At 39.7% G+C, this 15,652-nt stretch overlaps 1 long non-coding RNA gene across 1 annotated transcript, besides 1 other annotated feature; it reads left to right on the top strand.

Moving 5' to 3' along the window:
- The first annotated feature begins 1,631 nt into the window (after positions 1–1,631).
- Positions 1,632–8,986: a mobile genetic element.
- A 3,404-nt stretch (positions 8,987–12,390) lies between these two features.
- On the top strand, positions 12,391–14,091 carry lncRNA:CR44573 (long non-coding RNA:CR44573). The gene has a single exon (NR_124636.1). It is a non-coding gene; the product is annotated as a long non-coding RNA:CR44573 (long non-coding RNA).
- Positions 14,092–15,652: the final 1,561 nt, after the last annotated feature.

Below are 15,652 nucleotides of genomic sequence, written 5' to 3'. Positions count from 1 at the left end.
TTACAATGCGCCGACTGACAGCTTGAAGTGTCCATATGTGCCTGTCTAGGAAATGGCCAACGGGCAATGACAAGCCGAAAGAAGAAAGCCTGGCCAGAAAGAAAGAAAAGCAATGATAAGCGAATTTGCACGGCTCAGCTTAAATGTATCACTCGCTTTCTACGACATGAACTCTCAATGAATTTAATATTTATGGTTCAACAGCCGCAAGAATTTGTCTAACAACCCGGCTCCCTCGTGGAAAATTAATGAATTTCCTATGCAAATGCCGGAGCGCGAAATAAAATTTAATGTCGAGCAAAAAATGCTCCAAAGACGTGCTGCGCGCCGATGGAGCAGAGGAGCTAGCAAATTGTTGCAGGAGAAAAATTAAACGCATTAGAGAAGGCGAATCCTTGGCGTGTCCTTAAAGCGCAGCAAGTAAACTAGCGAGTGGCTCTATCGATTTATGCTAAACCTAGACTTGCTACCGCCCCAAAATGCCTGTCATTATTGTGTTCGTTTAGGCATTGTTGCCTCATCCATTGTTGTTGGTCTCTGGGCTTGGTTGTGTTGCCGCCCCTGACAGCCATTCACAGTGTTTGACTTTGGAGACAGCCAGGAACTGGGTCACCGGCGGATGGATGAGCCACCAGCGACGTCCTTGCCCCAGTCCCAACACCCGTCCCCGATTCCAGCCCATTTTCAGCTCCAGTGACGCGCAACTGTCGGCGGTAGGCGAAAGCAAATCAATTGCCGTCCATAAACAAATTGCGAAATATTCAATGCATCCTAAAGAAAAGCCACTCAATAAATAAGTCGCGGCCTGTTTACTAAACCCAAGGACCTTGGCAGGGAGTGCTTAATGGAATTGGGCGCGACCCACTATTATACGGAAAGGAAAACTGGCGAGGGTAAACTACTGGCAATGGGCTCTTCTACTCCAACGAGATATTAGAAAAATTTAATTATCATTTGGAAAAATAGCTTTTATAGCACTCTATAACGAAATGTTCTGAAAACTTAAAGTTGGATTTATTTTACTCGTAAAAATTGTCCATGTCGTGCAACCGCATTATCTTTTCATCGACTATTGAAGTCATATTGACATGTTCTGCATGCAATTTTAAGGCCGTTTGGGAAATCATGTTATATCACTGAATGGGAATTGCAACCTGTGTGCGTTGCACCACCGATTTTTACATGCACGGCCCCCACCTATCACATAAAGACACTATATAACTGCACCACAGACGCCGTCTTGTGGTAGCATTTAGCATAAGAACGGGGGAAGACAGTTAATATGCTTAGAGCCTGGCCTGCTGTTCCTGGCACACAACAGCATAAATTGGCTAATTAGGCGCAATTAAATATCCCTTTTGATTGCGGTTTCCACACTCGCATTTACACACATACGCCCAAGCCCAGGCACATACTGCTGAGCTCACCCACACACTCTGTCATAAGTTTTTGTTGCAATTTTTCGCCCTGGAAATGTTGGACCAGGGGAAAACTCCAGAGTGTTCGTTGGGCAACGCCCGGTGTTAGATGGTTGCAATGTCCTCCGCCCACTTAGATAGACAGCAGTGTGCAGAGAAATAGCCCTGATTTGGCGGGAAAATTACAAATGATATTTAATATAAGTCTTATATTGTAGTATATACGAACATAATAACAATAATAATAACAATAATAATAATAATATTAATAATAATTATAATATGAATCATAATAATAAGTCGACTAATAAGTAAACTTAGGACCACCCTAATTCCTTAGGGTCACCCTAGTAGATCTTTAGATACACCCTAATACTAAATATGCGAATTCAGCATGTACGCCTTTAGGGGTCGCACTCGACTCCCATTGGTTATCGAGTATGAACTTCATACATACATATTGCAGAATTTGCTAGTGTCAGCACTTGGCTGTCACAAGAGATCTGCCTGTAGACCACACTAAGATCAGATATAAATCAGGAATAGATCTGGAATGTACGCTCGCTTAATAAAAACCAAATAAAGATAAAATGACCAACTGCGTTTTGAGACTTTATTAACTACATCAGAAGTATTGGAATTCTAATTAACTACATGGCGACCGTGACAAAGGATCGTTATAAGTTGTAGCAGAAGCTAAAGGAAACCGCTTGTGATAATTTTCAACTTCGATGCTCATCCACCAAGACGGCGGCAATTATGAAGAAAAAAGCGATCTGAGTGAGTAGAGTGTCAGTGTGATGGGAAAAAACAGGGGCGGAGTTCGACATAATATAAAAAAGAGAATAGCGCACATAAAGTGGCTATTATATACGAACACTCCACCACCCCAATGGTCGAAAGCTCAAAAACTACAAGCTGAGCTAGACCACTGTGTCGAATATCTCAAGAAAAAAATCCCCACCACACGCGCTCACTCAGAAAATCAAATAAAATCGTTAACAATTAACAAAACTCCAACTCCCAATCCGAAAAGCCTGCCTGTTTTCAAGAAAAGATGCCCGAACGACTGCGAGGGACCACTGTTCACACCGCATTGTGAACATACGTGCAGACATTGCAGCTCCACCACATAACCCCTAAATGAGGAAATCATCATCAACGTGGTGAGCAGCCCGCTCATTACGTCATCGAGGGAGTGTCAGCGTGCCAACCCCGGCGACGTCCAGCTGACGCAAGGAGGGTCAGAGTGAAGCAAATAGGAGCTGAAAAATAAAATATTTTTTTTTGTTGCCCTGCGTGGCACACCACCCTCGATGCACTGCGCTGCATATTAATATTACACAAAATATTGTAACATTGAGCGGAACTTTTTCTGCCCGATGAGAAGAATGGCCCGTAAAGCCATACACCAACTAGGTAGGAAAATGTAACTATATTGAACAAAAAAAAAAAAAAAATCAAAACAACATATTTTTAAAGTAAAATAAACCAAAACCCAAAAATAAAACAAAAAAAAAAAAAATAAAAATATACAAAAATGGGTTGGTTTGGATCTGACGATAGTCAGACAAAAGATAATACGGCCAATGTGGTCAATAACTTAAAAATAGTCGACCATACAGATGACATTCAGTCACTGTGGTTACTCCTTTTGATCATGACGATCGTAACAGTCGCTCAGTTTATATTAACGCTATATGTTAAGCATAACAAGATAATAAAGAGGCGTTATATAGGCAAAGCAGAGAATAGTTTGGATAAAATTTAAAAAAAAAAAAAAAAAAAAAAAAAAACATCCAAAATGTATTTTGAATTAAGATGATCTAAAATTTTTATTTTTAATATCAGAAAACTAGAATGAAAAAAAAAAAAAAAAAAGATTATTGAAGAAACCTATTTGAAAGAGGCCAAAATTTATAAAGTTCGATTGCATAGATAAATCCATAGTATTCTTTAAATGGACTGGCAAGAAATACAAAACGAGCTTAAAGAAATTAAAACAACTTTTGACAAGTCTTATAAATGCATGACACCAAATAGAGAAGTGCAACAAGACACTCTCAACAAGCATGCGCAGATATTGGTAAGATGCTTTAATGGAGCACGCCAATTAATTTACAGAGAAAGGAAAAGATTAACAAAAAATCATTTATCACAAGCAGTAAAATTTCTAAACAGGTTCCGTGAGAACTTGTTAAACGTCAAGTACAGACACAACTTAAATATTACAATCCCAACGATTTTAAGCACACCTATAGTGGCTGAGATCGGTGAGGATATCGAAAGTGTAGGAGAATCAGAAATAGAAATAAAAGAAGAGGATCTCCACGATCTTGCAATTCCAGCGGTAATAACATTACCCGAATTACTTGAAGAAGAACTTTCAGATTCAAATACAGGAATAAGAATACAGGAAACGGACAAAATGACAGACTCTGCCGCAACAGCAAGGGAATATGTGCGACAAATTTCGTCCACAATACCTGAGTTTGACGGCAAAAAGTTAAACTTGAATAGATTCCTCACGGCTCTCCGGCTAATAGATCTGACAAAAGGAGATCAGGAGATGCTAGCGGTTGAGGTAATCAAGACAAAGATACTTGGTCCATTATCACACAAAGTTGAAAATGAAAAGACCATTATCGGTATAATAAATCTATTAAAAGCATCAGTTAAAGGCGAATCGCCCGATGTCATCAAAGCAAAAATGCTTAGTACACAACAGCGCGGCAAAACTGCAGCGCAATATACCACGGAGATAGAAAACCTACGTGGGTTGCTCGAAGCAGCCTATATAGATGATGGTTTAGATTCCAACAATGCAGACAAATTCGCTACAAAGGAAGCCATATCTGCAATGACCAAGAACTGTGGGCACGATAAGCTCAAAACCATATTGGAAGCTGGAAATTTCAACACGATGAATAGCGTGATTGAAAAATACATACACTGCAGTACAGAAATGACCGGCAATTCAAATAGTGTATTATTCTATAATAATAGAGGACACTATCGAGGTAATAATTACCGAGGAAATTACCAAAACAGAGGTAATGGCCGAGGAAATTATAACTCCTACAATAACAACTATAGAGGCAGAGGTGGTTACCATGGTGGAAACAGAGGACGAGGTGGTAACCAAAATTATAATAGAGGTGGAGGTTACTCAAGAGGTAACCAAAACCATAACTATAAAACAAGTCATGCCCACAATGTCCGAAACATACAATCGGAAAACGAACATACCCCCTTGAGCGACAATCTACAATAAAATTATACAAAATTAATCTCAATTTAAGCATTTTTATACGATTGAAGAATATGAGTACCAATTCATGGGTAACTCTTTTAATAGATACAGGTGCAGAAATTTCCCTGCTTAAATGCAGAAACAATAATCTTAACGATTTAAATCCAAAAAATACAACAAATATATCAGGAATAGGGCAAGGGACAATTCAGTCTCTAGGTACACTACATTTAGAAATGTGTATTGCTAATGCAGCAATACCATATGAATTCCATATCGTACCTAACAATTTTCCTATACCAGGGGATGGTATAATTGGCTTGGATTTCATTAAGAAATACAATTGTATTTTGGAATTCCACGACCAAGAAGATTGGTTCACTTTGAGGCCCAAAAATTTCAGGAACATAAACATTCCTATTATACATTCACTAGATAATGAAATAATTTTGCCAGCTAGATCAGAAGTGATTCGAAAGATTCAACTAACATCTACTGACACACATGTCCTCATCCCCAACCAGGAATTACAACCTGGCATAATAATCGCAAGTGCACTCGTAAACACTCAGAACGTCTTGATTCGAATTATTAATACAACTGAAAAAGACGCTATAGTTAGTAGCGCAAATATAAAAAGCGAATCATTGGATGATTATGATGTATACAACGCAAATATAGAAAATAGTGCACAAAGAACTTTAGAAGTATTAAAACTTCTTAAATTTCCATCGTTATTCAAAAGCGATTTAACAAAATTATGCACCGAATATAGCGATATTTTTGGTCTTGAAACAGAAACCATATCAGCTAATAATTTTTACAAGCAAAAATTGAGATTAAATGACAAAACTCCAGTCTATATCAAAAACTATAGAATGCCAGAAAGTCAAAAACCAGAAATTCAAAGGCAAGTTGACAAATTAATAAAAGATGGCATTGTCGAACCATCTATTTCAGAATATAATAGCCCTCTTCTCTTGGTACCCAAGAAATCACTGCCTAACTCGGAGGAAAAGAGATGGCGATTAGTAGTCGATTATCGCCAAATAAACAAGAAACTGCTAGCAGATAAATTCCCACTTCCAAGAATAGAAGATATTCTTGATCAATTAGGCCGAGCAAAATATTTCTCGTGCCTAGACCTGATGTCAGGATTCCATCAAATAGAATTAGACGAAAGGTCAAGAAATATAACATCATTCTCAACTTCAACGGGAGCATACCGCTACACGCGATTACCATTTGGTTTAAAAATAGCCCCAAATTCTTTCCAAAGAATGATGACCCTTGCATTTTCAGGTTTAACGCCTTCGCAAGCATTTCTGTATATGGATGATTTAGTAGTCATAGGCTGTTCTGAAAAGCACATGCTTAAAAATCTAACCGACGTTTTCAAATTATGTAGGCAACATAATTTAAAATTACATCCAGAAAAATGCACTTTCTTTATGAAAGAGGTTACTTATTTAGGTCACAAGTGTACTGACAAAGGTATATTGCCAGATGACTCTAAATATGAGGTAATAAAGAACTACCCCAAACCAGTAAACGCAGACGAAGCTAGACGCTTCGTGGCATTTTGCAATTATTACAGAAGATTTATTAAGAACTTTTCTGAGAAATCACGCCACTTAACGAGGCTTTGTAAAAAGAATGTTCCATTTGAATGGACAAGCGAATGCAATGATGCATTCGAATATCTCAAAAGGGAATTAATGAAACCAACACTCCTTCAGTACCCAGATTTCAGCAAACAATTTTGCATAACCACAGATGCTAGTAAACAAGCATGTGGAGCGGTACTATCTCAAGACCATAACGGTCAACAGCTACCAGTGGCATACGCTTCAAGAAGCTTTACAAAAGGCGAAAGTAATAAGTCCACTACAGAGCAGGAGCTAGCAGCTATTCACTGGGCAATAAATCACTTCAGACCATACGTATATGGTAGACATTTCTTAGTACAAAGTGACCATAGGCCACTATCATATCTTTTTTCAATGAGAAACCCCAGTTCAAAATTAACCAGAATGAGACTAGACTTGGAGGAGTTTGAATTCACAGTAGAATATCTCAAGGGGAAAGATAATCATGTCGCAGACGCATTGTCCCGAATAACAATCGGAGAACTTAAAGCAATAAATAGACAGATACTAAAGGTAACAACAAGATCAACAACAAGACAGAAAAATACCTGCGCAGGTGAAAAATTGCATGAACCAAATGAGAAAGAAAATATAAAAATGCCCAATATCTATCAGGTAATCAATAACATTGATGCCAAAAAAATATGTTATACTCAAAATAGACAAGCATAAGTGTTTGTTGAAAAGAGGAAAACAAATTATAACACGTTTTGATATGACTAATTTTTATTCTAATGAAATAATCGATTTAGATCAATTCTTTCAAAGGCTTAATGAAGAAGCAAGAATAAATAGCATCATTCAAACACAATTGTCACCAAGTGAACAAATCTTCGAATTTGTCACTATAAAGAATTTTAAAGAAAAGGGCAATAAAATACTAAAAAATTTAAAAATAGCGCTATTAAACAAGGTGACTAAGATAGATAAAAATGATAAGGTTCAAATAAAAGCAATACTGTCTAAATATCATGATGATCCATCAGAAGGAGGCCATTCAGGAATTTCTAGAACCCTGAGGAAAATAAAAAACTATTATTATTGGCCACAAATGACAAAGGCAATAAGTAAATATGTTAAAACATGTTTAAAATGTCAACAAGCCAAGACTACAAAACATACTAAAACACCGTTGACAATAACAGAAACGCCAGCAACAGCATTTGATAAAGTTTTGATAGATACCATTGGTCCACTGCCAAGATCAGAAAACGGAAATGAGTATGCTGTTACTATCATTTGCGATTTAACAAAATATTTGGTAACGGTACCAATTCCAAATAAAAGTGCAAAATCAGTTGCTAAGGCTATATTCGAAAATTTTATTCTAAAGTACGGTCCAATGAAAACAATCACAACGGACATGGGAACGGAATATAAAAACCAAATTATAGACGACCTATGCAAATATATGAAGATAAAAAACATTACTTCAACAGCACACCATCACCAGACATTAGGAACAATAGAACGAAGTCACAGAACTTTCAACGAGTATGTTCGCTCATATATATCTGTTGACAAAACCGATTGGGATATATGGATACAATATTTTACTTATTGTTTCAACACAACACCATCGGTAGTTCATGAATATTGTCCATATGAATTAGTATTTGGAAGATTACCAAGACAGTTCATAGATTTTAACAGGATAGACAGAATAGATCCTATTTACAACATGGATGACTATTCAAAAGAAGTTAAGCTACGATTAGAAATAGCATATAGAAGAGCTAAAAATATGTTAGACAAGGCAAAAGCCGATAGAAAGATAAAATATGATAGAAATATTAGTAACTTTGAATTAAAGATAGGAGATAAGATATTACTTAAAAACGAAACGGGTCATAAACTTGACAATAATTATTTAGGACCATATTTAGTTTCAGAAATAGGAGATAATGACAACATTACAATTATAGGAAATAAAAATAAAAAACAGATAGTCCATAAAGATAGGTTAAAAATTTTTAATTCATAATACATTTTGTTTGGTTGGCCAACCACAAATAAAAAACCACAAATAAAATAAAAACCAATAAAAACATTATAATACAAAACTTTTACTTTGCAAAATATAATGAAAATATATATATTTTTTTTAATATCTCTTTAATCATTCATTTCAAATATTAATGTACATTTAAAAAAAAAAAAAAAAAATTATTATATACTTGAAAATAACTTCATGTTATTACGTTATTTTTCAAAAGGAGGGAGATGTAGTATATACGAACATAATAACAATAATAATAACAATAATAATAATAATATTAATAATAATTATAATATGAATCATAATAATAAGTCGACTAATAAGTAAACTTAGGACCACCCTAATTCCTTAGGGTCACCCTAGTAGATCTTTAGATACACCCTAATACTAAATATGCGAATTCAGCATGTACGCCTTTAGGGGTCGCACTCGACTCCCATTGGTTATCGAGTATGAACTTCATACATACATATTGCAGAATTTGCTAGTGTCAGCACTTGGCTGTCACAAGAGATCTGCCTGTAGACCACACTAAGATCAGATATAAATCAGGAATAGATCTGGAATGTACGCTCGCTTAATAAAAACCAAATAAAGATAAAATGACCAACTGCGTTTTGAGACTTTATTAACTACATCAGAAGTATTGGAATTCTAATTAACTACAATATACTTTAGGAAAGTTATAAAATCTTAAACTACACATGTTTAAATTTTGATCTTATTTTAGAATTTATTTTATCAAGAATATATAATTCTATAAATTGGAGCACAGCTGTACCTCAGTTCATGCACACTCACAAAAGTTTAGCCACAACGTGGAAAAAGTTTTGCCGTCGAGCACAAATGTTATTTTCGTCGCTGTTTTTGCCCCTTAAGGATAGTGCTAGTGCGGGAGAGAGAGATAGTGCTAGCGAGCGGAAGGGAGAGGGCAGGCGGAAACGGAAGTCGGGACTTGCCAACCGCAAACTTTTCATGTAGCAAAAAGAGCTGGAGCTTTTTGCACACCCGCGAATGTGTGTGCCCAAATAATTGAGTTGGCATTGGTCTCTAAAAACAACATAATTACAGTAATTAATTGTAATTAAAGTCAAATAAATTATGTGCAATGAAAAATTTGCCTATTCTGTTTAGCTTTTCTGTTTTTCGGCTACGTCTGCAAACAACTGTAGCAACCTCTGGCCCAAAAAGCCGTCTAGACCCATTGACACTTACAAGCGCCAACGCTGTTGGCCTTCTAACGGTTTCTGGCAGCACGCACACAGCGACATGAGGCCCAGTAACCAGCAACACGAAACAGCGAGTAAAAAAAAAACAAAAACAGAATCAAGAACGTCTAAAATTTGTACCTACAACTATTTCAGCTAATTCTGCAGCACATTCCCTAACAACACTTGGTGTTCTGGTTTCCCTTGCCAACTTCTTCGCCATGAGAGGTGCTGAAACTCTTCCTGAGATCTTGAGAAAAGCAAAACCAAATTTTGTATTTGAAGCAGAAGGTGCACGGTGGTTAAAAATTTAAAAAAGCTAAGTAATTAGGCATAATATTGTGAATCAATTGGATAATTATATTAATCTTGAATTTCTTGGTCTCACTGTAGTTGCTCCAAAGTTTAACTACTTCAATTTGTATGTTTGAATAAGAAGTTAATTTAAGAACTTAATATTGTTCCCTGAACAGTTGAACTTTGTGGTCTTCTAAATAAATTAAAATCCCAAAAAATCCCTACATGAACCCCACCAAAACCACTGTATGTTGGCCTTGTCTCGTTGGCTCGAAGATCGCGTTAGCCGCGACGCATGCGCAAAGTGCCAAACAATTTTCGGCGCAGCTGTGCCCGACTGAACTTATCTTGGGGATCTGGATCTGGACTTCCCCAATCGTCTACCCCCGGGGACCCACAACGCTAACTATGCTGACAACGAGAAGTGCCGAAAAGAGCCAGGCGAAAAGCAACAAAGGCGGCCAGAACGATCCGGCCTGGTTAAGCTGCACTCGTTTGCCTGTCGCTCATTTGGCGGCCTGTCCATTTGGTTTCGCTTTGGTTCGTTCTTGTTAACTGTGAAACCGACGAGGGGCGCGCGGTTTTGGCCATAAGTGGTATAATTTGGGCTGCTATATTATGTCTCACACACACTGATACACTGCTACATACACTGAGCCAAAAGTTCGGGGTCTCCGCAATTAAACGTGTGGGCAATTGGCGAAGGAGCTCCGTGATTCTGGTGTCTGGCGGTCAAATGAGTGGGTTAGTTAGTGGGCCGTGCCTCTGATTGGGCATTTCGTGGCATAACTAACCCGCAATGTGTCCAAGTAACACAATTCCAACTGCCTTTGGTTGCAGTTGCAATTGCAATTGCAGTTGCAACAGCATCGTGTTGTCGCTGATGATGGGGAATGCGTGATATTGCTGAGATTTTGGGTAGATAACTGCTCGACAAACGGCTTAAGTAGACATACGGCGCAGATCTAAAGCATTTGGAATGCGATTTCTGGGAATTTGACTAATTCCCCTTCCGCACGTCCATTAAAGCTTCCCACGCGCATAAACATTTTCCCATGCTTAAACGTAAAGTGATATGATCAGGGAAACCTCATAACGAGGGTAACTTTGTGACTTCCTCAAATCGAAAATCGACGAACAAAATAAAACAAAAGATTAAACAAAACGTGTGTCTACAAATTATGACCAGTTGGGAGTTTTCAAACCGTAGACTATCTAACATCGGAGCTCTGTCCAAAAGGCTAATAAATTACCACCAAAATGCTTGTGCAGCTGCGGAGCGGATGCATAATGGGTGGTTGGTTCAGCATCCACCACACGTGCCTGTCCTTCTTATCTAGCCACTGCAGTTGCCCGAAAAAGGGGGCGTGCCTGGAGAGTGACCTTCGCCAAGTTTTTGCCATGTTTGTCATGTTTACACCTCCCACAAATCCCCTGCAGCAGCTGCCGCCTGCACTTAAGACTGATATGATAATGAGGGCTTGCTCTGGCAAAGTATCCCGCCGAAATAAATCATGGTTAAGCCCCACTATGTTAATTGGCCCAAAAGGGCTGGCCGGCGAGTCGGAGAGAGCACCAATTTGGACGCAGAAATTCCAGCCAATTTAAACAATTTTCGCCAAAAAACAAAGCAGTCAACAGCAGCCGGCAGTCGGCATTCAGGAGTCGGCACTTGAAGAGCCTCCACCAAACACTCGAATACGCAAATTTAAATAAAATCATCAAGAATCGGAAATTTGAATTTCCGAAAAGAGGCACTCAGCTGGTAGAAGGTAGCCAGGTAGCCTTACCCGACCATCGACTGGCCACTTCAACCTGGCTTGGAGCTTGAAGCAAACTTTTCGGTCTGCCAATGTCGGTGTCGCTGGGCTTTTTAGCCTGGCCGAAATGCCGGTCCGTCAGTCAGCACCTCATTCAAATGGCCCCGAACGTCTGTCCGGAAAGTCCGCGGTGGTTCTACGGGCTGTGTCCTAAGTGCACCACTCGACTCTGCCCCAGCGACCCTGCCCCACCACAACGTCTTCTCGAAATGTTCGTTTCGATTCGCTCTGGTCTTTCTTCCTCTGTTTTTGCCAACTTTTTGTACTCTTTCTGTGAAGTGCATACAATTGAAATAATTTCCGTGTGCCCCCTCCTTGGTCGAGTGCAGCGTACTTTTTGCATAATTAAATTTATTTTTTAGTTGCATGCCATCGTTTGTAGGTGGTACTCGGCATAAAGTAGTCGTAATATTTTAATTAAACTTACTTTTGTTTTCAGCCATTGAATTGGGCGAAAACTCGCGCTACCACAGGATTTTACCCATGGAAAACTTTTGGTAAATGAAATTACATTTGTAATCGAACAAGGTTAGTTTTGAAAACGCCTATAACTGAATTTAAGAACCTTTATTTTTACTTAGCCCAAAAATGGTTATTTTTTAGAGCGGAAAAGGTGAAATGTACAAATTTTATGCATTTAATCCGCATCTTGGCAGCTAACCCTCTTTTGACTTCCATGAAAAACAGTAATAATAGTGCCTGCGCATTGCCTGTAAGCAATTTCGCTAGGAAGTAGGCTAACAAAATTTATGTCAACTGACTGCGCACAACTTTTGTTAGCCGCAGACCAGCCGCCTCCGCACTACTCTCTACATATATCTATAAAAGGAGGATGACCAAGAACAGGTCTAGGATTCCACCGAAGGACCGAGAAAAACTAAAATGTATCCAAGAGAAAACAAGGAGAAGAGAAGAGCTTGCAGCGGACGAATAAAAATAAAACTGTCCAGAAATTTTAATATAAGCCACTGCGATGTTCTCCGGCCGGGAAACTGTGTCACTAGGCACCAGGCAGGCACTTCCTTAACCCTCTATTTCCAGATCCTACCACCTTGGCTGGCTAAGGATGGCTGCATTATGGCCGGGCTTAGGGCCAAAAGCCCACCTCCTGTTGCAGCACCTTTTTGCTTTGACGCCCAACGAACCGTTACCGAACAGAAAGCCAATTCCTGCTGCCGTGTGGAGGCATTTTGTCTTTGACAAAAATTTAATACACGCCAGTTTGTCTTCGGCTTTTGTTCCCCGAAAAAGTTCACGGAAGCAGGAGCAGGAGCACCTGGATCGGCAAAGGAGTTACAAATCCTGTCGCCACTTGCGTGTGCAACAGCAGAAGCTGCAACAACAAATTCAAGCGTGTTTTACATGACAAGCGAGTAAGTCGCATGGGGTTAAAAGTCTTGCAGTTGTTACAGCGGATCGCTAATGCAGTTGGTTATTCATCTTTCAATTCGGCTACGATGTGGATTACAGCAGAACCATTGCTTTAGATACTAAAACTAGCTGAGCTGCTTTTCAAGTTAACAGATTAATATCGTTCTAAGCCGAATTTTCAGGACTTTCAATGTGACGTTTTCAAAAGTACAGATTACAGAACTCATATTTTGACCGTACAAATGATCCAGTTCAAACGACCGAACGCTCTAGACCTATTTGGATCGTTTTTCAATCTGTTGACCATCTGCAGCTGCAAATTAGGTCGCCGAAGCGGCTGCTGCAGTTGTGGATGATGTTGCTGCCGTCATTGTTGTCACATTTGGTCGGAATTCGCTGGCAATTTTCGCAAACTGCTGCAACACGACGGCAGCAATGCTGGCACATATGTGGCAGGACATCCCATTCCCATGCTCGTTCGCAATGCCATTCGGAAACGAAACCCTTTCTGAGACCGAGTACATGTTCCTGCCGTTGCCACTGTCGGTTGGCCAATGGCTTTTAATTGAAAGCGGCATATTCGAAGCGGCAGCAGGCCCAGTTAAAAATTGTAATTTCCATTTCCCTGCCATCGACTTGCTTTGGCCTTTTTTTCCCATACCGAGCGGCTTTAAAATTGCCGCTGGGGCAAAAGCAAGTTCCTCGGGCCGTTCTTTATGTTGCTGCTGTGGTTGCTGCTGCCGCCAAATTAAATTGGCTTTAAATTGACACCTCCGGTGGCAGGATATACCCAACACTATAGCACACAGCCCTCCACACATCCGCGTTGCTTAACTTTATTAAGGATTTCGTGCTGCAGCTGCTGCCTCCGCCTTCGCCACGCCCCCTTTGCAACAGCGGCAGTTAATAAAGAACCAAATTATTGTGTTGTTCACACTTTGACACATGGAAACGGAAATTAAATTAAGGATTTTTTCAATAAACCTTCGAGCTTTAAGGTTCGACCGATTCCTTCGAGCAGCTGTGCCTGTGCAAGTTCACATATAAATAAAGCACAAATTAGTTTTGCATGCAATGCCTGCCACTGCCATTTCCATTTGGAGGCGATACGGGGCACTATCCTTGGGGCGGATAGAGAATGCTATACATAGAGTACTCGGATACTGCTCCCGAGTAGGTGCCGCTGGCAGGGCGGCACTTCAGAGTGCAGCAACAAAAGAACTAATTAAAAAATTAATCTAGCTTAAAGTTCCATTAGAGCGCCAGCGAAGTTTGCGGCAAGCTTTTCCCAGCAGCTTGTTATGAAGACGGGGAAAGCGAGAGAACGAGAGTGAGCGAGTGAGGGAGCAAGGAAATGGAAAAACTTTTCTAGTGCAGTGCCGAGCTCTGTGTGCCAAAGACAAGGACAACAATGGCTGGCCGGAAGTGCAGCGGCGGAAACCGGAAGCGGAAGTGCAAGCTGTGTGCAAAAAGTCTGCGAAAATAAGGCTGAATAATTAAATTGTCCTTGAACAGAGCCAGTCAAAACTGAAATGGCCAACTGCAGCATGCATAAAATGTGTGCAATATGCAGCCGGCTGAAACAAAGAGCACAGGCAAACCAATTTAAACGGCGCATTCAGCTTCTCCGGGCTTAAAAAACTATAACTTATGTTCATGGCGAATTTATGACTAAGAAAGTGGACCAGGACCACAGGGTCCATTTCCATTCTTTTCAAAAGACTGACTCAAAGTGAAAGTAGAAGCAAGTGCAATTACGACTGGGTCAGATCGTTAACTTTGACTTTGGACGAGGGATTAAAGGTAAATCGGCTTACGTTATGCCGGTCATGAACAAAGGCACTGAAAGTTATGAGAAGGTAAGGAAGAGGATGAAGAGGAGGAATTCCTTTGGTCAAAGATCTTTCTCCCAATTGAAGTGCTCTGTGTCACTGGTGGAAATCGCCCATTTGTTTATTTCCTCGGCCAGCAGATCGTAAAAATGTAACTGACTAAGCAAATGTGGCCAAAAAAGTGTCTTGCTCTCGGCCACGCCCCCTTGTCGGCATCGTAAACACCCGAAGAGCATTAACAATTTCCATAAAATATATATGCTCATACCATACTCACATATGAGAGATATAGACGAGATTCTTAGGGCAGCCTAACGAGTGGTCGTTCGACGCATGACGTTTATGAGAAATTCAAAATGCTGACGATTTTTATGCCCGATTCAGGGACTCTCGACCCTCAACTTTTGACGGAGATCAGAGAGAACAGCAGAAGACATAAAAATGTGCCTCGTAGGTAGGGAGGTAGGTGCCACGCCCTGTGCCATATAAATTCTTCCAAATCCGGCGGCATTAAATTGGTGAATCTCCAACAGAACGCTGTTCTGTTGTTGCCACATACTCGTCAGAATTTAACATGTTTCACAAGCAATAAAATTGCATTTCTCACATCATACTGAGAAGTGTCATAAATGGCAGGCCCAAAAAAAGGGTGGACTTTACAATACGATGCTAAAATTCTTCCCCACAATTGTTTACCTTTCGGCTTTTCGGGCACTAAATGGGGTCATTGTCTAGCCAAGTGTTCGAGTGAAGTTGGTTCGAGTTTTGTTTGCCGTTTCATTCCGCGTAATTTGACAAACAGACA

The sequence above is a fragment of the Drosophila melanogaster genome, chromosome 2R, assembly GCF_000001215.4.
Source record: "Drosophila melanogaster chromosome 2R".
NCBI classification, from domain to species: Eukaryota; Metazoa; Arthropoda; class Insecta; order Diptera; family Drosophilidae; genus Drosophila; species Drosophila melanogaster.
The sequence above is the reverse complement of the archived record's forward strand: the minus strand, read 5'-3'. Positions and strand labels throughout refer to the sequence as shown.